The 22,933-nt window shown below is 43.1% G+C and overlaps 1 long non-coding RNA gene across 1 annotated transcript; it reads left to right on the top strand.

The window, feature by feature from the left end:
* The first annotated feature begins 18,725 nt into the window (after positions 1-18,725).
* LOC115081003 lies at positions 18,726-19,280 on the top strand. The gene is made up of 3 exons (XR_003853713.1): positions 18,726-18,889; positions 18,973-19,054; positions 19,206-19,280. It is a non-coding gene; the product is annotated as an uncharacterized LOC115081003 (long non-coding RNA).
* The last annotated feature ends 3,653 nt before the right edge of the window (positions 19,281-22,933 follow it).

Here is a 22,933-nt window from a genome sequence, read left to right as displayed (position 1 = left end):
ACCGACGAGAAAAGCAAGGATCCATAGAGCAGGAACAACAGGTCCGGAGTACTGGAACAAACACTAGCTAGAAACCAGAGAACTCGTTGCCAAGTCAGCTAGTGGTGGAAAGAGGTAGTCCTTAAATATCCCAGGCCGGTGATGTCATCAGCCTTTTTCACTCAATGCACAATTAAGCTCTGGAATTTGTTGCCAGAGGATGTGGTTAGTGCAGTTAGTGTAGCTGGGTTCAAAAAAGGTTTGGATAAGTTGGGAGATATAATCCATCCTGATCAAACGGGTTTCTTGGAAGATTGTTATATTTTTGATAATGCATATCTATTCTATAATATTATACTCATTGCCCAAGCCCAGACATTTCTTGTCCTGGCAATGTAGATTAATGCAGAAAATGTGTTTGATCGTGTAGAACAGTGATGGCTAACCTATGACACGCGTGTCAGAGGTGACACACCGAGCCGTTTTTGCTGACACGCCTAGCGTTTCGGGACTATCGATTTTTTTTTTTTTATTGGCTGTGCCGAGCCTTTTTTTTTTTTTTTTTCGGCTGCGCCAACCCTTTAAAATTAGTTTTTTAGTTTTTTAGTATCCCTCCAGCCCCCCCCCCCCCCCCGGGCGCAGGGAGGCGCAGCGACAGGCAGGGCCGTGGTGAGGCTCACTTCACCACAGCCCAAAGAAAAAGATCGTGTTGAACGCGCTGATGCTCCTCCTCCTTCCTGCCTGTGCGGCCCCGGAAGTAAACGTTGCCGGAGCCGCGTGGGCAGGAAGGAGGAGAAGCATCAGCGCGTGCAGAAGAGGAACATCGCTTGCACTTACGGGCCGCCGCGAATCTCAAATCGCAGCGGCCCGAGAAGAGGAAGAAGCCCGGTAGCAGGGCCGCTGCAGAGCCCATCCTGCGCGACCCACGAAGAGGAGGCCCAGAGGTGAGAGAGAGGCTGAGGGTCTGTGTGTGTGCGCGCGTGTATGACATGAGTTGAGAGATTGTGTGTGAGAGTGAGGACCTGAATGTTTTCAGAGACTGCATGTGCTTGAGCAAGACAGCATGTGGGAGTGAGAGAGAGCCTGTGTGTGTGAGAGTTAGACAGCATGTGCCAGTGAGAGCCTGTGTGTGTGTGAGAGAGAGCATGTGACAGTGAGAGCCTGTATGTGTGTGTGTGTGTGTGTGTGTGTGTGTGTGTGTGTGTGTGTGTGTGAGAGAGAGAGAGAGAGAGAGAAATGCATGTGAGAATGAGAACCTGACTGTGTGTTTGAGGGAAGAAGATGGAGAGAAAAGAAACAGAAAAAAAGACAATATAAAAGGAATTGGCAAAAAAAAAAATAAAAAATAAGAAAGGGAAGGTGGAAAAAATAAGAAAGGGAAGGTGGAAAAAAAAAAGCCTGTGACCAATCAATTAGAAAACTAAGATCAGACAGCAAAGGTTAAAAAAAATATATATATTTTTAGTGATTGGCACATGTAATCTTTGGGAATGTGCAAGAATAGTAACATCCCCAATAGTCATGTGGCAGCAGTGACAGTGGCAGCAGAGGAATGAGAGAGGTTCCGAGGTTGCTGGCAAAAGAGAGGGGGGGTCTGCCTTTAGTGTGTGCATGTGAATGAATGGGACTCTGCCTGGGGGTGTATGTGTGTGAATGCATAGGTACCTGCCTGGGGGTCTGTGTGTGTGACAATGAATTGGTGCCTGCCTGGAGGATGGAGTGGGAGTGGTGTGAAAATGAATGGGAGCCTGCCTGGGTGGGTGTGTTTGTGTGTATGTGAGGGAGCCAGTGAGTGTGAGAGCATGAGTGTGTATGAGAAAATCCAGGGGAGTAAGAGTTTGTGTGGGAGGGGGGGTGGAGGGGGAGAGAGTGTTTTAATTGAAGATTTAGCTGACAAAATTCAGCAACAAAAAAGTCACTAAGCAGGCAAGGTAAAGAATTATTTGTTTTTGCTTTATTAATAAATACAGTACATATATTAAAATTATAACTTGTTATTAATTAGAGCTACAAATATCACAATTATGGATTTTTCTAGAAGTGACACACCACCTGAGTTATGCTCGGCTTTTTTATGAATTTTGACACACTGAGCTCAAAAGGTTGGCCATCACTGGTGTAGAATGAGCTTATATGTTTAAAGTACTTGCTTGGTTTGGGTTTGGGGAAGATTTCATACAATACATTAAGGTATTCTCTAGTAATCCAAGATCAAAGGATTTCAAAGGGGCGTGGGATAAACATTGTACATCCATAAAATCTAGAGGATGTGAATGAGGAGAAGCGGCATGGGGGTGGCTTGCGGGAATGATGGCTACAATCTGGTGATTAATACCCTTATTCAATAAACATGCACATGGTTAATGTGACTCCAACATTGCTCTATGCTTCAACGGCAAGAGGAAATGTGGAAAAAAGGATTTGCATTCAAAAATTAGCGGGGGAGTAGCTTGCTTGTTGCAGCAGTTACTACCCCAAACCAAATAAGCCTGATACTTCTCTTGGAATCATATCCAGCGCAGCTCTCTGCTTCAACAAGGGGGGGGGGGAATGAAGATAAGAGGATTTACATTGACAACTACCAACAAGGACTGAATTGCATAGTCTGGGTAAACAAATAGGAGTGGGAGTAGCTTGCTTGTTGCGGCGGTTACTACCCCAAATAAATTAAGCCTGATACTTCACTTGGAATACATATCCAGCACAGTTCACTGCTTCAAAGGCAGGGGGAATGATGAAAAGAGGATTTATATTCAGACAACAACCAACAAGGACTGAATTGCACAGGCTGGGTAAACAAATAGGAGTGGGAGTAGCTTGCTTATTGCGGCGCTTACTACCCCTAACCAATTAAGCTTGATACTTTACTTTGATGCAGCTCCAGCACTGCTCTCTGCATCAATGGCAGGGGGAAGGAAAGTAGAACCAAAAAGTTACCAATAAGAGCCAAGAGTAACAGATAAGTATGAGAAAAATAAGAGCGAAAGCTTGCTGGGCAGACTGGATGGGCCATTTGGTCTTCTTCTGCTGTCATTTCTATGTTTCTATGTTTCTATCATTTAATTTATTTATTTTTATGCCATTACTCTGTATACAATCATGGCAATTCACAGCAAAGTTAAAACATAAGTATATTGCACAACAAATCCATACTATGAAATACAATCACTTATGATTATTTTCGTCAATGCCTCTGGTGTTTCACAGCTCCTTACCAATGTCACTCTTAACAATATGTGACTGTTTTTGTACTATTTTTTATTCTTTATTGCTGCTATGGAAGGCTAATTTAAAGAACTACATCTTAAGATCTTTTTTAAACAATTTCAGATCTTTAGCTAATCTTAATTCAGATGGTGTCGAGTTCCACAGCTTCAGCCCTGCAATGGAGATGGCTCTCACGTACCTCGCTCAAATGCGCAGAGCAAATTAATGGAAAAGTCAAAAGAACTTTGCTTGCTGAGTGCAGATTTCTTTGTGGGATGACTAATAATACCCTCTTACACAGCTTTGATCTGCTTTGTGGAACACATCAGGGGTGTCCCCTCTTCTCCTTACTTTTCATCCTTTCCCTGGAACCTCTGTGACTGACTCTGAATCAGTGTGAGAATATTCATAGGGGTAGATTACCAGGGACTGAGCTGTAAAGTAGTGGCCCACATTCATAACTTATTCTTTCTGGCTCATCCGGAGACCTCCTTCCCTTCTCTTTTAGATTTATGCACAGCTTTCTCAGTATTTTTTGAATTTAAAGTGAATTGGGATGAAACCAAACTTATGCTATTGAATAATTATTGTTTACAATCACAAATATCAGAGGTGTATTGCAAATGGTCCCCTGATGGGTTTAAAAATCTAGGTATGTGTTTCTTCCCGCATACTGATTGAATGATTGAAGATATAAAAACTTGACTTCTATGACTGGTTGATGACACCACCAAGTGGTGGTCTCCCCTGTTTCTATTCTGGTGAGGGAGATGAGTCTAACACATAGCATTATGGAAACTGAAGCTTGTTAAAGAACAGGGTGGGGTGGGCTCCTCAGATTTTTATATGTATCTTAAGGCATTTCTCCTTTGGTATGGTTTTCGATGGTTGGTGTTGCACCGGAGATGGCCCCTTGGCCCGAGGTGGTGTTGATGCTACCTGCAAGGCAAGCCCTATAGGTCCCCACCATCGGTAGGCGGAGCTAGCTGAGTGACAGAGGGCGGCTGGAGCTTCACCAATACCAGCCCTCTGTTATGGTTATGAGGTGTTGGAGTGGATTCTTGGGTACTGCGGTGTTGGCCACTCCCATGGGGAGGAGCCCCATGAAGAACCACAGTACTAGGCTAGACTCTATACATGCAGACACAGAGAAGTTGTATTTTTTATACAGCTCAATGGTACTGCCCAGGCAGTGGGCAGCAGTGAAGGTAACCCAGTAGAAGTAGTCCAGGGGTCCTCAGCAGCGGAGACCAGTCTCACACGCGAGTAGGTGAATGGCAGCGTGGGGTAGCAGGGACAAGTCCCAGATGTAGACCAAGAGTGTTGAAGCTGCAGGTGAGACAGACTGAAAGGGTTAGTACTCACTGAAGTAGAAGCTGTATGGTTGAAGGTCCTGGCAGGCAGAAGTTGTTCAGTGGCAGGCACCAGATTAGGGGAAGCAGGCCCTAGAGAAGCAAGTACCCGTTATCCCAAGATAAGCACCTGAAATAGAGCAGAAGGGCCCCCAAGGAGCGGGTCCCCAGGTTAGAGAAGAAATACTCCGAAGGGCAAAGAGAGCTTCCTGCAGCAGCTGGGAAGCGGCAGAGCAGCTTAGACCGGAGGCAATCCAATCCAGTCCTTGCTAACTCAGTTTGTTAGCAAACGAAGGGCAGGCTAAATACCAGGAAGTGATGACATCACTCGGAGGGGACACCCCCGAGGTTCCCGCCATGATGTGGATATAGACGTGGGTGGTGTGCGCGCGCACACCCTAGGAGGCCCTCAGGAAAATCATGGCGAACACCGTGATCATTGCCGATCCGGGGACGCCGGAGAGAGCGACATGAAGTTGCGGCAGCAGCCATCTTCCCAAGGTTTGAGGAGAGAGAAGGAAGAAAGTTGAGGCACAGAGATCGAAGCCATCTGACCGATGGACGCAACAGTACCCCCTTCAAAGGGCCCCCTCCAGACCCCCTATCTGGTCTAGGTTTTTGAGAATGTGATCAATGAAATTGACGAAGCATCTCTTTGTCCATGATGTTAGCCAAAGGTTCCCAAGTGTTTTCTTCTGATCTGTATCCCTCTCATGACAGGAAGTATTCCCAAACTCTGCCTCTCTTTCTTACATCAAGGATGGCATCAACATTATATTCGGTGTCTTCTTCTGAATCAACTGGGTTTGATTCAGGTGTCTTGGTGGAAAACTCGCTAAGAACAAGCAGTTTCAGCAGCGAAACATGGAATGCATTATGAATCTTCATAGCTGGAGGGAGTTTCAGACTATAGGGGAGTGAGCCCAAACGTTGGAGAGTAGGAAAGGGTCCAACAAAGCGTGGAGCAAATAGAGCAGATGGAAGCTTAAGTCTTAGATGTTTGGTAGAAAGCCAAACTTTATCACCAGGCTGGAATTCAGGAGCCTTGCTATGGTGAGCGTCATAGCCTTTCTTTGCTCTTTGTCCTGCTTTTTCGAGTATCTCTTTAGTCTTTCTCTAGAGCTGCTGTATATCTATGGCAGTAGATTGAGCTGCCGGGGATGACACAGAAAGTGGAAGTGGTAAAGGTGGTAAAGGTTGTCATCCGTAGACCACTTCAAATGGAGTAGATCCAGTAGATTTGCGAATTGATGGCAAATTCAGCCCAGGGGAACAGTTCAGGCAATCATTCTGTCATAAGTTGACATAGGCATGGAGGAACTGTTTGAGAATTCTATTCAATCTCTCAGTTTGGCCATTCAACTGAGGATGATACGCAGAGGTGAAGTCAAGTGTGATATCGAATTTATTACACAAGGCTTTCCAGAACTTTGCTGTAAATTGAACTCCTCTGTCAGAAACAATATGTTTAGGCATGCCATGTAGGCAAAAGATGTGAGTGATGAATAACTTAGCAAGTTCCATGGCTGATGGCAAGCCAGGGAGAGTCACGAAGTGAGCCATCTTTGAAAATCGGTCCATAGTAACCCAAATGGTGTTGTTACCTCCGGAAAGTGGCAGGTCTACCACAAAATCTGTTGCAATATGAGTCCAGGGCTCATCCGGTGCTGGCAAGGGTTGAAGCCGGCCCCAAGGACATCTGGGTGGAGGTTTCTGTCTGGCACAATTGGAACAGGAGGCTACGTAAGCTAGAGTGTCTTCTTTCATGGTGGGCCACCAATAGTACTTTTGTAGCTTGGCCAGTGTTCGACGTTGACCAGGGTGTCCGGCCAGTTTCAAATCGTGAGCCCATCTTAGCAATTTCTTTCTTAGAGTGCAGGGTACAATGGTCTTGCCCGGGGGTACTGGATGTGTAGCTGTGAGAACCACTCTCTTCGGGTCAATAATATGCTGGGGTTCATCAGGAACGTCCTCTGAGAAAAAAGAGTGAGATAATAAGAACATAAGAACATAAGAAAATGCCATACTGGGTCAGACCAAGGGTCCATCAAGCCCAGCATCCTGTTTCCAACAGTGGCCAATCCAGGCCATAAGAACCTGGCAAGTACCCAAAAACTAAGTCTATTCCATGTAACCATTGCTAATGGCAGTGGCTAATGCGTCAGCTCTGACATTCTTGTCACCAGGGCGATATTTCAGCAAAAAGTCAAATCTGTTGAAGAACAGGGACCACCTCGCCTGTCTATGGTTGAGGAACTGAGCGTGAGGGAGGTACTCTAGATTTTTGTGATCAGTGTAAACAGTAATCTGATATTGTGCACCTTCAAGCCAGGGGTGCCATTCTTCAATGCCATTTTTTTTTTTTTTTTTTTTTTTTTAATTCTTTATTTATAATTTTCAAATTTACAAAATAAAAGAGAATTTATATGAGTAAAGACTTATGAGAAAAAAAAAAAGAGAAAAGTATATCGCAAATACATTTTAGATAACAATGTCAGTAGTTAATTACTATAAACTTGCCTCATATTATCTTAATTGAAATTCCAAAATGTACAAACAATCAAAGTACTTTACTTTTATATAATTGTATATAATCATCCCTCAGCAATAATACAGAGGAGGGCAAGTGAAATCAAACTGAGAGACTCTTTAGAAATTCCTTATCTTAACAGTGGCATATAACATAGACTAAAGTGGAACCTAATACAATTAACCCTCAATATTGACCGGGGAAGAAGTGGTTGGTCTTCTGGCCTCTATAAATTGGCGAAGTTGTTCTGATTGAAAAAAAATAAAACAGTCATCCCCTTTCTTGATTATACATTTGCATGGATATCTAAGCGTGAAAGCAAAACCAAGGGATACAACATCTTGTCTCAAAGTTAGAAATTCTCTGCGTCTTATTTGAGTGACTGGAGCTAAATCTGGGTATATTCTTATTGTTTGACCATAGAAATTCAAGGGAAATTTTCTAAAGAAATTACGCATAACATTATTTAGATCATACACAGAAATAAATGCTACCAGTAATATTTTCCTTTCCAATACATCTGTTTCAGAGTTTTCCAGGAAACTAGTTAAATTTAAGGGAATAGCAGGTGTTGGCAAAGGCCCTGCAGCAGCAGGTCTATTACTACTATTTAAGAACCTACAAAAATTTATAGACGGCATATTCTCTTCCGTAAATTCCAGTCCTTCTCTAAAAAGTCTTTTCAGAGTGGTAAAAGGGATTTCCCCAGCAATTTTTGGAAAATTCATAATACGTAGGTTTAAATGTCGGATGTTGTTTTCCAAATTTTCCAAACGTTTAGAACAGGCCATTTGTTCTTTTATTACTGCTACATTGACAGCTTGCAGAGAGTGAATTTTATTTTCATTCTCTGCCATTTTATTTAATGTCTCATTTGCCTGTTCTTGTACTCCAGTGATTTTTTGTTGGACATTGTAATTCAGGGAGTCCATTTTTTTTTCAAGCCGTTTTATAGCTTGGCCTTGACCAGCTACCAAATCCCAGAGTGACTCGAGTGTCACTACCCCCGGCTTAGATGTCGAAGTCGAAGGTATGTCTCCCACACCATTAGTTGTTAAAGACTGACCTCGGTCCACCGAAGCTCCCTCGATATCCTCTGCGAGGTTTGCCTCCGGAATCGAGGCCCCTGAGGCTCCAGCTCCCGCTGATGCCTCCGTTTCAAGGCAGGGAGCCCTCTCCAGCGTTTGCCCGCTTCCTGGATCGACCTCCACCTCCCCGGTCGCTTCTGCCGCGTCATCGACATGCGACCAGGAAGTCTCTCCATCCGGGTCTCGCTGTGCCGGGGGTGGTCTGAAGTCCGGGCTGAGAGAAGCCTCGTCCGCAGGAGCTCCCCGTTCTCCCCCACGGGTGCTCACACCGGGTTCACCGGCGCTCTCTACTTGTTCCAATTGGCTAAGAAAGCGGATGATGTCCAGTTGCCCGGTGGAAGGTATGGTCTCCGGTGGGAAGATTCTTACCTTCCCCTTTCTTTTCGAAGGCATATTAAAGAAAGGGAAAAAAATCTTTCAAGAGGAATAACCGAGCACCGCCGTTCAGAGCCGCGTCTATGCCGCCATCTTGCCCCCCATGCCATTTTTATTGCCAATAGTTCTTTATCCCCAATGCCGTACTTCTCCGCTGGCGAGAAGCGTCGGGAAAAGAATGAACAGGGGTGCAAGATCTTTGAATCACCAGTTTGGCTTAGCATGGCCCCTATACCTACATCAGAGGCATTGACTTCCACAATGAACGGTCATGTAGGATCCGGATGGCGGAGACATGGTTTGCTTTGAAAGACATATTTTAACTTCTGAAATGCAGTCACAACTTCTGTAGACCAAATAGCAGTGTTGGCTCCCTTCTTAGTCACTGCTGTTAATGGAACAGTCAATGAAGAGTAATTTTTAATAAAGGTCTGGTAGTAGTTGGTAAATCCCAAAAATCGTCTTAGAGCCTTTAGGCCAGTGGGTTGAGGCCATTTTTGAATACTCTCAAACTGCTGAGGGTCCATTTAGAAACATTTGTTTGAGACAATGTAACCTAAGAAGGGCACGGATTCTTTATGAAATTCACATTTAGTCAATTTGGCATACACGCGGTTCTCGCAAAATCTCTGCAGAACTCTTTTGACATCTTCTTGATGGGATTGCAGGTCCTGAGAAAATATCAAGATGTCGTCTAAGTAGACAACGGCACATTGGTAGAGTAAATCATGCAGAATATCATTCATCATGTTTTGGAAAACAGCCGAGGTGTTGCACAAGCCGAAGGGCATCACCAGGTATTCAAAGTGTCCATCCCGGGTATTAAAAGTAGTCTTCCATTCATCGCCAGAACTAATGTGAACTAAATTATATGCTCCTTTGAGGTCAAGCTTGGAGAATATCTTGGCTCCCTGTAATCTATCGAATAGCTCCGAGATGAGTGGTAAAGGGTAGCAGTCCTTTATGGTGATCTCATTCAGACCTCGGTAGTCAATGCATGGACATAACGTTCCGTCCTTTTTCCCCATGAAGAAAAATCCTGCACCGGCTGGAGACTTAGAAGGTCTTATGAAGCCTTTCTGGAGATTCTTCTGGATGTACTCCGACATCACCTCATTCTCCACTACGGAGATGGGGTAGACCCTTCCTTTGGGTGGTTCCGTATTTGGCTTCAAACTAATCGCACAGTCGTATGATCTATGTGGAGGCAACACATCAACAGCTTCTTTTGAGAATACATCTTGGTAAGATGCATATTGAGGCGGCAACCCAGAAAACAATGGGGTAGTTGGCATGCATGGTATTGGAGAGACTTCCATTAAGCATTTGCCATGACAATCTGGACCCCAACGTGAAAGCTCCAATGTGGTCCAGATGAATTGTGGCATGTGTTTCTGCAGCCATGGTAGCCCAAGTTCCAAAGGGTGCATGGCCTTCTCTAGCACAAAGAAGAAAATGGTCTCTGTATGAAGAGCACCAGTTCGCAAGCTCACTGGTTCTGTAAGCAGGGTTACTTCACCTGGTAAGGGCTCTCCATGAATAGAGGACATTAGTAATGGAGGCATCATAGTAGTGGTAGGGATCCGCAAACGTTCCACTAGACGTTTCAAAATGAAATTTCCCCCTGCCCCAGAGTCTACTAAGGCAAGGGTCTGATATTTCAAAGGTCTGCAGATTAAAGATACTGGAAGAGAGAGTGGAGGAGAGGGTGCAGTTAGACCTAAGAAGAGTCCTTCCACAGGACTTAGGTCTGCCAGTTTCCCGGACATATAGGGCATGTTTGTACAGCAGACCAGCTTGTCCACAATACATGCATAGTCCCAACCTCTTTTGAAATTGTCTCTCTTTAGAAGTCAAATGACTGCGGCCCAATTGCATTGGTTCTTCTTCGCAAGCAACATGCCCTGGGAGTGTAGGCCAGGGTACAGACTTGACACGAATCTCTCCCTGAAGTGGTCATCTGGGACTCTTGACCTCTTGAACTTTGTCGCGAATTTGGCAATCAATCTTTGCTGCCAGCTTCATCAGTTCTGCTAAGCTCTCGGGCATCTCACCAGTTCATCTTTCAACTGGGAGTTCAGGCCTTCGAAAAATAGGGTTTTCAGGCACCTAGGGTCCCAATGTAATTCAGAAGCCAATGTCTTGAATTCTATAGCGAAGTCTGGTAAAGGTTTGTTACCTTGTTTTAGATGAACCAAAGCTGATCCTGCTATCGAGTACCAGGCAGGGTAATCAAATACTGACTTAAACACTTCAAGAAACCCGCAAGATCATTCAGGATAGGGTCATTGTGCTCCCACAGCGGTGAGGCCCAAGCCAACACTCTTCCGTCCAGATACGAAAGGATATAGGTGGTCTTGGCATACGCTGTAGGGAAATGGTTAGGTTGTAGTAAAAAGTGCATGCAACATTGATTAATAACTTCACCAACTTCACCCACGAAGTGTGTCGGAGCAAATAGAGGCACTGTAGACTTGACCATCACTTCTGGCGGTGTAACTTCTTTACCTGCGGCAGCCGGTGCATTCATCCGTGCATGTAATTGATTAAAGGCAACAGTCAAGTTGTCTAGCGAATTCTGTTGTTCGGAGATTCGCTGGGCCAGACTCGAAATGGCCTGCAAAGTGGTGAGCTGAGCCGAATCCATGGAGTTAGCAATCTGTTATGGCTATGAGGTGTTGGAGTGGATTCTTGGGTACTGCGGTGATGGCCACTCCCATGGGGAGGAGCCCCGTGAGGAACCGCAGTACTAGGCTAGACTCTATACACGCAGACACAGAGAAGTTGTATTTATTATACAGCTCAATGGTACTGCCTGGGTAGTGGGCAGCAGTGAAGGTAACCCAGTAGAAGTAGTCCAGGGGTCCTCAGCAGCAGAGACCAGTCTCACACTCGAGTAGGTGAATGGCAGCATGGGGTAGCAGGAACAAGTCCTGGATGTAGACCCAGAGTGTTGAAGCTGCAGGTGAGATGGACTGAAAGGGTTAGTACTCACTGAAGTAGAAGCTGTATGGTTGAAAGTCCTGGCAGGCAGAAGTTGTTCAGTGGCAGGCACCAGATTAGGGGAAGCAGGCCCTGGAGGAGCGAGTACCCGTTATCCCAAGATAGGCACCTGAAATAGAGCAGAAGGGCCCCCGAGGAGTGGGTACCAGGTTAGAGAAGAATTACCCCAAAGGGCAGAGAGAGCATCCTGTGGCAGCTGGGAAGCGGCAGAGCATCTTAGACTGGAGGCAATCCAATCCAATCCTTGCTAGCTCAGTTTGTTAGCAAATGAAGGGCAGGCTACATACCAGGAAGTGATGACATCACTCGGAGGGGCTGCCCCCAAGGTTCCCGCCATAACATGGATATAGACATGGGTGGCATGCACGCGCGCACCCTAGGAAGCCCTCAGGAAAATCATGGTGAACACCATTGCCGTTGCTGATCCGGGGACGCCAGAGAGAGCGGCATGAAGGCACGGCAGCAGTCATCTTCCCAAGGCTTGAGGAGAGAGAAGGAAGAAAGGTGAGGTACAGAGGTCGAAGCCAACTGACTGACAGATGGCTTCGACCTCTGTACCTCAGGTTGAGCCCTTGGGTACCAGGGCCAGCTGGTCTTAGATGGACCTCCATCGAGGACTTCCAGGGTATGATGGCGGGATCAGCCAGAGGTCAGCAGTGGTAGCAAGGATAGCAGGATGAGTCCAGATGAGGCAGAGTTCCAGAGAACCAGGCACAAATGGAGAACAGAAGGCAAGACAGTTAGCGCCTGAGTAATAGAGGGCCAAAGCCTGAGAGGCCAAGTCCAGAATGAAATCAAATGGAGGCGTGGAGGAGCAGGCTGTAGTCGGAGCAGGCAGCAAACAAGGATAGGCAATCAAACAAGCACAGGTCAAAACCAGGAGACAGTCCAAGGATGGTCAGGCAAAGCAGGGGTCAAGCCAGAAGTCAATCAGTAGCGTGGTCAGATGAAGAAGGGGTCAAGCCAGAAGTCAATCAGTAGCGAGGACTAGGACTGGGTAGACGCAGGAACCAGGAGCAAGGATAGGAATGGGTACCAGGAGCATAGGCAGGATCAGGAACCAGGAACACAGGCGAGAACAGGAACAAACCAGGAACCAGGAATGAGTCGAGAGCAGGAACAAGCAACGAGCACACGACAAGCGTAGAGACCTATTGCCAAGGCAAGGAAGCACTTGCTGGGCCCGGCCTTAAGTACTGGGACCCAGTGATGTCATCATCCGGGGCTGCGGATAGGTATCCTGCCACAGCCCCTTTAAAGCAGGAACAGATGCGTGTGCACACCTAGGAGGCAGCATGGCGCAGGACGGCGGCGTCTCCCCGCGGGCCACGTGGGAAGACCCGCCACAGAGCTAGGAGTCTGCGGAGGAGTCAGGGATGATGGAGGTGGCTCAGGGGCGCAGGCAGCTGCTCACAGCCGCAAGTGAGGAGGAACCAAGAGCTGCGGGCCTGCTGCGGCCGGCACATGCAACAGTTGGTTGTAGACAACAAGTTGCAGGTCTTCCTGAAGTGGCTGCTTTTAGAGTGGGAACTAGTTTTACCAATAGCATTACATTTACTCCCATAGATGAAGCTCCCAATCCATATACGGAGGGTCTCTATGTTGTTTTGATTCACTATTGAAAAGGAAATGGGATTCTAGTTCTCATATATTATTATGGCATAACCCTGTACTCCAAATTATTGTCAGTAATCAACTTGCCACTTTGGTAGCAGAGAGAGATGAATTGGTCATGATAAGGAAACTGGGAGACTGCTCTCCTTTGCAAATCTAGCTCAAAAATATAATTTACCTACTTCTCAGTTTTTCCACTGGCTTCAGTTGCAGCATTGTTTGCAACATTGTAGGATACAGCTAAACAGTTTATGCGACATGTCAGATATCCTCTCTCTTTGCACTAAACCGAGAGTCATGAGGACTCTCGATGATTGTACAGGAAACTGTGTGCTTTGTCATCCTCAAGGTGTGTGGGGTTAGAGACAGTTTGGGAAAAAGATCTCTCTCTACCATTTGATACAGTCAATTGGAAAGATTATTGGTTAAGTATAATGAAAACTTTTTTGTCAATTGGCATCACCCAATCATTGTACCTTTCACCCATCACATTACATGGACACCAGTGAAACTGAATAAGGCGGGTCTGTACCCTTCCAAGCTCTGTTGGATCTCTAGAGCATATATTGTTCGCATGTTGTAAAATTCATTCTTTTTTGGTGCCAGGTAAGGAGATATATTAGTAAAATATTGTCTTTCCCTGATGTTATCTCCTTACCTATTATTGTTCTTCGATCACAATATTTCGCTGGGACTCTCCTGTGGGCCTCATGTTAACTCCTTGATATACTTATTGCACTGTCTGAGCATGCTTCATGGAGTATATATATATATATATATATATATATATATATATATATATACCTACAAAAAACCCCCTGTACATTAATAAATGTAAGGGAGACCACTAGCACTTTTAGTTCTTTCAAAAAATTAGAAATTAAGATATTATTAAAAAAATTTTTTGATTTGTTTAAATTGTTTATTGAAAACTTAATCACTATCACTATTGCACATATTGAATTTTTAACATAACACAAAGTACAAATTCACGAAGACTAACATATATACCTCTAAAATATGCCCCTCAATAATCTCCTACTGCTTGCCCTAAACTGGACCCTGTATCTCCTGATCCCTATAGATGTTATTCGGGTCTTTATAAACATATACACCTCTAATGTGAAAAACCTTATATATTTTTTCTTTAGATGGTAAGTCTATATTTTTTTCAAAACAGATTTTTCTTTGGTGTATGTCTATTCAACCAGTTCTTTTGTCCATCCCGACAAGGACCTCGTTTCGCCAATGTTGGCTTCTTCAGGGGAATATTCTTGTTAAGACCCAACATCAAGAAACACCCATGGCTCCTACTACTCGTGTCTACAATACATAGAACAAAATTACAAACAACAGAAATTATAAATCTAACTTTTACTGTAGTGTATATGTATCCTATTAGCTCATATCTGTCCATTACCCCCCAATTTATGTAAAACATTAAATTAATTCAATAGTTAATATTTATTAAATATTGATACATCAGCTATTTCATTTGAACAAAACTTATCCTAAGTCCCACTCCTACCTAAAAATGAAGGAGCGTACTCAGACACAACATGTTATGTTAAAAATTCAATATGTGCAATAGTGATAGTGATTAAGTTTTCAATAAACAATTTAAACAAATCAAAAACATTTTTTAATAATATCTTAATTTCTAATTTTTTGAAAGAACTAAAAGTGCTAGTGGTCTCCCTTACATTTATTAATGTACAGGGGGTTTTTTGTAGGTTACTAGTCATAGCACTAGAGACGATATTGCCAATAATTTTTTGATCGCTATATTAGGTACTTTCTTGGCAATGGAAGACGTAATAGAACCAGCAATGTTTAGCTATACAGATACCGCGGCAGCGGAGGTATTGTCGGGTATTCGTCTTTTTGATACTCCCACTGAAACACATATAGCACCTCCTGATTGGGATACTGTTATTAATATGAAAAAGCGCCTAACACGAACAGAGTTACATTCAGCTTTACTCAATGAATATTGTAGAATGAAGCGGATACCTCGTGGTTTGAGGATCAACAAGGAACCTTTTCTACATGCCCAGAATGAAAAGTTTATTGGTAGATGGAATGCTATACTTAATAAATGTTCCTATGATCTTATGTTATTAATTATAGAGACATCTAATGAGTCGGTGGTGGAGTTACAGGTGCAGGTGGACACTTATATAGATAACATCAAAGCAGTGGTAGCATTAGATACCTTTAGTGATCAATTAGCTGAATTTACAGAAAGCATGGATAAGTATTGGGAAGAATTAAAGACAGCCAAAATCCAAAAGTTCCAACGGGATGAGGCCGACTATACACGAGGGTATGTATACCCTTGGATGAACAAGAACAGAACGTATAGACGTGCTAAGACCTTTGATTCGTCATCTAGCGAATCCTCAGAGGAAGATTCCTCTTTGAACAATAAAACCAATGATTCTGGTAAGAGAGTGAAGTTTCAGAGCTCTCGACAAGGGGGACAACTACAGGCACAGTCAACGTCTGATTTTTTATCACAACAAACTGTCAGTACCAAAAAGAAAGTAGGGATACTGCAGAACAAAACTTACAATGCATTAGACAAACGCAAAACTCGATCCCAACAGTAGATTCCTCATTAATATTTAATCTATCTAAGAGAGGGCTCTCATTGGTAGAAAAGTCTTTGCTACAAAAGGGGTTATCTTTCGTCCCTAGTACGAAATATGATTCCTTTGCAACACGTATATCATTACATAAATTCTTTAGGAAATTAAAAATTGTTAGACACTTTAAGGATCAACTTAAGTCGGTGGACAAGGGGTTGTGGAGACCAACGAGATGGATTCCACCAGGTTTGGTGGATCCGGCAATAGCCATCTTTGAGAAATTGGTGTTACGGGATTTAGAAACTTTGGAATCATCTTCTGTACAGATGACATTTAATTTAACTAAAGAAGAACGAGTAGCATGTTCAGCTCTTCAAAATGATGATTCTATCACTATACGCCCAGCTGACAAAGGGGGCGGCATAGTGATTTTGAATTCAGATGATTATGATGCAGAAGTGATGCGACAGTTAGCAGATAATAGATGTTATATTCTTTTATCACAAGATCCAACATCGGAATTACAAGATATTATACTTGAATTGCTGGAGGCAGGAGAAGCACAAAAGCTTATAACAAAAAAAGAGAAATATTTTTTGTTAGAACCATATCCGAGTACGCCAATCTTTTATGTGGTTCCGAAGATCCACAAATCTCTAGTTTCGCCTCCGGGGCGCCCGATAGTCTCGGGAATTCATTCAGTATTAGAACCCTTATCTAAATATGTGGACTCGTTTCTGAATCCATTGGTTAAGAAGAGTCGATCTTACATACGAGACTCTTCAGACTTTATTTCACGTATTCAACCATTGACTGAGGTCGAGGATAGATGGTTACTGGTGACAGCGGACATAGTGTCGCTTTACACCAGTATCCCTCAAGAGGATTCTTTACAGGTGATTTATGAAGCATTGCGAACTAATGATTTTTCAGAGAAAAAGAGCAAGTTTATTACCGAAACAGCTAGAATAGCTTTAACAAAAAATTTCTTCAGATATAAAGAAAAATATTATCAACAAATTCAAGGCACAGCCATGGGCGCAACCATGGCGCCCTCGGTAGCGTGCCTGTATGTTTCTAAGTTTGAGGAGAAATACATTTATTCATCACCATTTTGGTCAAAATTTTGTGTTGGGTCCGTTTCATAGATGATATATTTTTCATCTGGACGGGTTCCATACAAATTTTTACAGAATTTCAAGTATGGATGAATTCTTTAGATCCAAATTTACAGTTCACTTTCTCTGTAAATGAGAGAACAATTTCATTTTTAGATTTACAGATATATAAGCAGGAACAACAACTGGCCACTTCGATATTTGTAAAATCTACGGATCGCAACAACCTATTGCACTTTAGTAGTTTCCATCCTCAGAATCTCCGCACTAACATTCCAGCGGGACAATTTCTCAGATTGCGGCGACTATGCGGCAACATGGAGGAATATAAAAAACAGTCAATAAAGATGCGGGATAAGTTTTTGACAAGGGGGTATCCTAAAAAAATCATTAGGAAAGCATACAAACGAGGGCTGTATGCTGACCGTGCATCTTTACTTCAAACACGACATCGAAGTGAAGAGGAAAGATTAGTATGTGTGCTACCATACTCTCAACGGACCCATAAGATTCAGGACATAATTTTACAACACTGGCATGTCTTAACGTTACACGAATGTTTGCAGGACAAACCTTTGTTTGCTAAAACTAGAGGGCGTAATTTACGAGATCTCCTAGTACACTCGGATACAAGACAACTGAATATAGAACAAAAGCCGGGTCAGTACAAATGTCAAGGTTGCTCAGTTTGTAAACATGTAATAGAGACACGGAGTTTTCACCATCCCACTTTGCCATATAAGCAGGTTCTTACTAATCGTTTTGACTGTAGTACAGACAGGGTGATATATGTTATCATATGCCCCTGCCAAAAATTATATATTGGTCAAACCAAATTACCAATTCGTACCCGCATTATACAACATAGGAGTTGTATACATACGGGTAAAACTGATTCACCTTTGGTCAAACATTGGCAGGATCATGGACATTCAGAGGATCAATTGAAATTTTGTATCTTACAACAGCGTCCCAACAGGAGAGGTGGTCACGTTTCCCAGGATCTTAGACAAACAGAACAGAGGTTCATTTATTATTGGCAAACAACAGCACCAAGGGGATTGAATGTAATGATTGAATGGGAAGCGTTTTTGTAGAGAGGATATAGGATACATTGTTGATTATTGGTTCAATTCATTGGTCTGAACAATTGATGTTTGGGCAGGTAATTCTAATATTTGTGAATGAGTTGTAACTTAAGTGTAATTTGGCATTTAATGCAAGACCATATATGGTGGGTAAGTTGTAAGATAGGGTATAAATCTGATTTTCCACCTAATTGAAATGGATGATAAAATTATGGGCAACACAAGCAGAAGAGCCCGACACAACAGGGCTCAGAACTAAAGGATTTGATTTATGACAATAGGAATCACTTAGCAAGGAGGAGGGCACTAATGAGAGTGGAGCGGCCACCTGAGGGTGGTGAGGAGGAGTCTAAGTAGATGTGTTGGTGACGTGGGCCTCTTTATTAGACATTGAGGCTCTACGTATGAAGAGTGTGTGGATTGGTTGTGTCAGGGTGAAGAGGTGGAGCATAAAAGGGCAGGTCGGTAGTAGAAACCTCAGTAGGAGACGCTGAGTACATGAACACGGTGGTAAAACATTAAAGGTGAGCGTTGTTGCTGTTTCATATGTCTTGAAGTTGATGTTTTACTGGTAACATACTAGCGCTTAACTCTGTTTTCAGTTTAGAATGAAATTATGGTTGAGATAGTTCGGGTGAATGTTAGGAGTACTGTTTGAAGTCATATGAGTGGGCATATATGGCTCACCTTGTGATTTGAGAAACCAATTTGAGTATTGGCGTTTTTTTGTGATATACTGGCGGAGGGCTTAACTTTGTTTTCTGTTCAGATTAATAGATCATGATTGAGGAGGTGTGGGTCATGGTTTGGAGCACCGTTTGAAATTATCCGAGCAGGCACATATTGCTCACCGTGTAATTAGAGGAACAAATTAGAGGATTGGCGGTCTGGCGACTCCATTTTTGAATGCGGGCTTTTTTGAAAGCGGTCATTGCTTAAACAAGGTACAATTTCAAACTAAAGTTTCGGTGCATTGAAGGCATTGATTCCACAAAAAATATAGCCATAAATGTTGTGGTTTTTACAGGTGGGGAGTGTGACGAGGAAGATCTAAGAAGTGAAACTTTTGGTTTACATGGAGGGCGCTGAGCTTTTGAAAGTGTGGAGAGGTAAAGCTATGGGGTTCTGCAGTGAGAGTATCATAAGATAATACCTAACGCAAAGATTCATTTTTAATCATTTTTGAGAGTGTTTGTTAAAAAACTTAGTTTAAAATGAGGGTTTAATGTAAGAGATTTCTTTGTTTGAATCTTGTTTTAGGATAACACTCATATTCGGGAGTTTTTTCATGATAAACAACGGGAGCTATTGAGCCGGAGTGAATTGAGTGTGTTGTGTCTGAGTACGCTCCTTCATTTTTAGGTAGGAGTGGGACTTAGGATAAGTTTTGTTCAAATGAAATAGCTGATGTATCAATATTTAATAAATATTAACTATTGAATTAATTTAATGTTTTACATAAATTGGGGGGTAATGGACAGATATGAGCTAATAGGATACATATACACTACAGTAAAAGTTAGATTTATAATTTCTGTTGTTTGTAATTTTGTTCTATGTATTGTAGACACGAGTAGTAGGAGCCATGGGTGTTTCTTGATGTTGGGTCTTAACAAGAATATTCCCCTGAAGAAGCCAACATTGGCGAAACGAGGTCCTTGTCGGGATGGACAAAAGAACTGGTTGAATAGACATACACCAAAGAAAAATCTGTTTTGAAAAAAATATAGACTTACCATCTAAAGAAAAAATATATAAGGTTTTTCACATTAGAGGTGTATATGTTTATAAAGACCCGAATAACATCTATAGGGATCAGGAGATACAGGGTCCAGTTTAGGGCAAGCAGTAGGAGATTATTGAGGGGCATATTTTAGAGGTATATATGTTAGTCTTCGTGAATTTGTACTTTGTGTTATGTTAAAAATTCAATATGTGCAATAGTGATAGTGATTAAGTTTTCAATAAACAATTTAAACAAATCAAAAAATTTTTTTAATAATATCTTAATTTCTAATTTTTTGAAAGAACTAAAAGTGCTAGTGGTCTCCCTTACATTTATTAATGTACAGGGGGTTTTTTGTAGGTTACTAGTCATAGCACTAGAGACGATATTGCCAATAATTTTTTGATCGCTATATATATATATATATATATATTCCCCAGAAGCCTCCTACAAACAGATGGGGTTAAGCTAGGGGAGGATTTCAAAGACACAAAACCCCTTCCCACTGCTCATGATGAAAAATTTGGGGAAAATCTTTAGTTACAGGCAAGGCTGGGTTACACTGTCATCTTGAGAGGGTGAAAGTACTAGTAGTAGCCCAGGGTTCCTTTCTTCCAGTCAAGGGAAAATGGTAGATAAGAGGAAGAGTGTTCCTCAAGCTGATCCCATGACCGTTTCAGAGGTAAGGTGGCAGGCCTGCAGCTCCCTGCCCAACATCAGAAGTGATAACCCATCATGTAGGAAATGGAGTAGTGTTTGATAGCACTATCTTGGGATAGGAGACAGGTAGCATTAAAATGGTGTAATGAGGAACATTGCTAAAATGATTGCCCTTGATGGCCAAACAATGCAGCTAGTTGAGAATGTGGGCTTTAAGCATATTGTGCAGCTGGCATTCCCACATTATAAAGTCTCCTCCTGGACCACTTTAGTAGGATAGTCATTTCCAGCCTGTACAACTAATGCCATAGTCATATCCAGGGGCTGCTGGCTAAGGCAGAGGAGAGTAGCATGCTAAATAGACTAGGTTGGCAGCCCAAAATTGAGGAACAAAAGTCCTGCGTAGCAGCAGAAATTACATCTTATATTATACGAGTAAATTAGGTATCTTATTCATCTTGTCCATTGGAAATGGTACAAAACATTTCATGGACACCATGGCAGGTGGAGGTCAGAGATTGATCATATCCGACCGCTGCTATCCGGATAACTGCTTGTCCTGATTTTGCTTCCACCTCCGTGCTGGCCTGCCATGACTTCATTCCAACAGATCTTCCTCTTCCTCACAGAGGACCACACCTAAGCCCAGCCAGCCTTGGCACCCAAGGGCTCAGCCTAAGGGGAACATGAGCTGGTGTTGGTGAAGCTCCAATTGGGCATCTGCTCCTGCCAGCTCTGCCTGACGATGGTGGGACCCTGTGGGGCTCCTCTCTGCAGATACCACTAACTACCCCTCAGCCTAAGGGTCCACGTCCACAATCTCCCAAGAATAAGCAGTGGATTTCTGCATCTCTAACTCAATAATGGTTAATGGACTTTTCCTCCAGAAATATGTTCAAACCTTTTTTAAATGCAGCTATAGGAATGGCTTTCACCAAATCCTCTGACAAAGAATTCCAGCGCTTAATTATGCATTGAGTAAAAAATAATTTTCTCTTAATAGTTTTACATTTATTACTTAGTAACTTCATTGTGTGTCCTCTATCTTTGTACTTTTTGAAAGCATAAACAACTGGTTAATGTTTATTCATTCCATTCCACTCCTTGTTTTATAGATCTCTATCACAGAGATATGTGTGTCCTCTGTCTTTGTACTTGTTGTGAGGTCCGATCGCGACCACACGCGACCGGAGCCCCCTACCTCCTCCACGCGGGCAGGCCGGGGTCCTCATCACGGCGATCCGTGGCGCATGGGCCGCGGTGCGACGGCATCTAGTCTTCAGAGAGCAGCGTCAGGGAAGCCGTGGCTGGCCCCGCCTCTTAAAGGGGCCGTGTCGCAGAATCGAGGCTGGCCCCAGAAGATGACATCATCTGGGAGGGAGATTTAAACTCCCTCAGTGTCGGTTTGGACGCCTTCGCAACAGGTCTCTGTGGTTGGTTGATTTCCTTGCTCTACTGCGTTTCCTGCTTTGGTCCTTGGACTGTTTTGGACTTCGCTGAGTTTCCTGCCACCTGCCTTGACCCCTGCCTGGTATCTGGACTGAGTTTTGCTTGCCGCCCTGCCTCGACCCCTGATTGGATTTTGGACTTCGCTGAGCTTTGCCTGCCGCCTGCCTTGACCCCTGCCTGGTTTCTGGACTGTGTTTTGCCTGCCGCCTGCCTTGACCCCTGCCTGGTTTCTGGACTGTGTTTTGCCTGCCGCCTGCCTTGACCCCTGCCTGGTATCTGGACTGAGTTGCCTGCCGCCTGCCTTGACCATTGCCTGGTATTCTGGAACGTGTCTGCCTGCCTGTTTCTGGCCGGAACCCCGATTGCGTTGTGGCCCAGCTGAGGTCACCGTGTGGGTTGGCCGTACTACGGAATGTCCACCTTCCGGAGGCGAAGTTCACCTAGGTACCGCAGGTGGGTGTTCTCTCGTCCCGGGTCAAGGGTCCACTATCATAACAGTACTTTTTGAAAGCATAAACAACTGGTTAATGTTTATTCATTCCATTCCACTCGTTATTTTATAGACCTCTATCATAGAATATGATATCATAGAGATATGATAGAGATCTATAAAACAACGAGTGGAATGGAATGAATAAACATTAACCAGTTGTTTATGCTTTCAAAAAGTACAAAGACAGAGGACACACATATCTCTGTGATAGAGATCTATAAAACAACGAGTGGAATGGAATGAATAAACATTAACCAGTTGTTTATGCTTTCAAAAAGTACAAAGACAGAGAACACACATATCTCTGTGATAGAGATCTATAAAATAAGGAGTGGAATGGAATGAATAAACATTAACCAGTTGTTTATGCTTTCAAAAAGTACAAAGACAGAGGACACACATATCTCTGTGATAGAGATCTATAAAATAAGGAGTGGAATGGAATGAATAAACATTAACCAGTTGTTTACGCTTTCAAAAAGTACAAAGACAGAGGACACACAATGAAGTTACTAAGTAATAAATGTAAAACTATTAAGAGAAAATTATTTTTTACTCAATGCATAATTAAGCAATGGAATACTTTGTCAGAGGATTTGGTGAAAGCCATTCCTATAGCTGCATTTAAAAAAGGTTTGAACATATTTCTGGAGGAAAAGT

The sequence above is a fragment of the Rhinatrema bivittatum genome, chromosome 1 (genome assembly GCF_901001135.1).
Source record: "Rhinatrema bivittatum chromosome 1, aRhiBiv1.1, whole genome shotgun sequence".
In the NCBI taxonomy this organism is placed as follows: domain Eukaryota; kingdom Metazoa; phylum Chordata; class Amphibia; order Gymnophiona; family Rhinatrematidae; genus Rhinatrema; species Rhinatrema bivittatum.
This window is presented reverse-complemented; position numbering and strand designations above follow the sequence as displayed.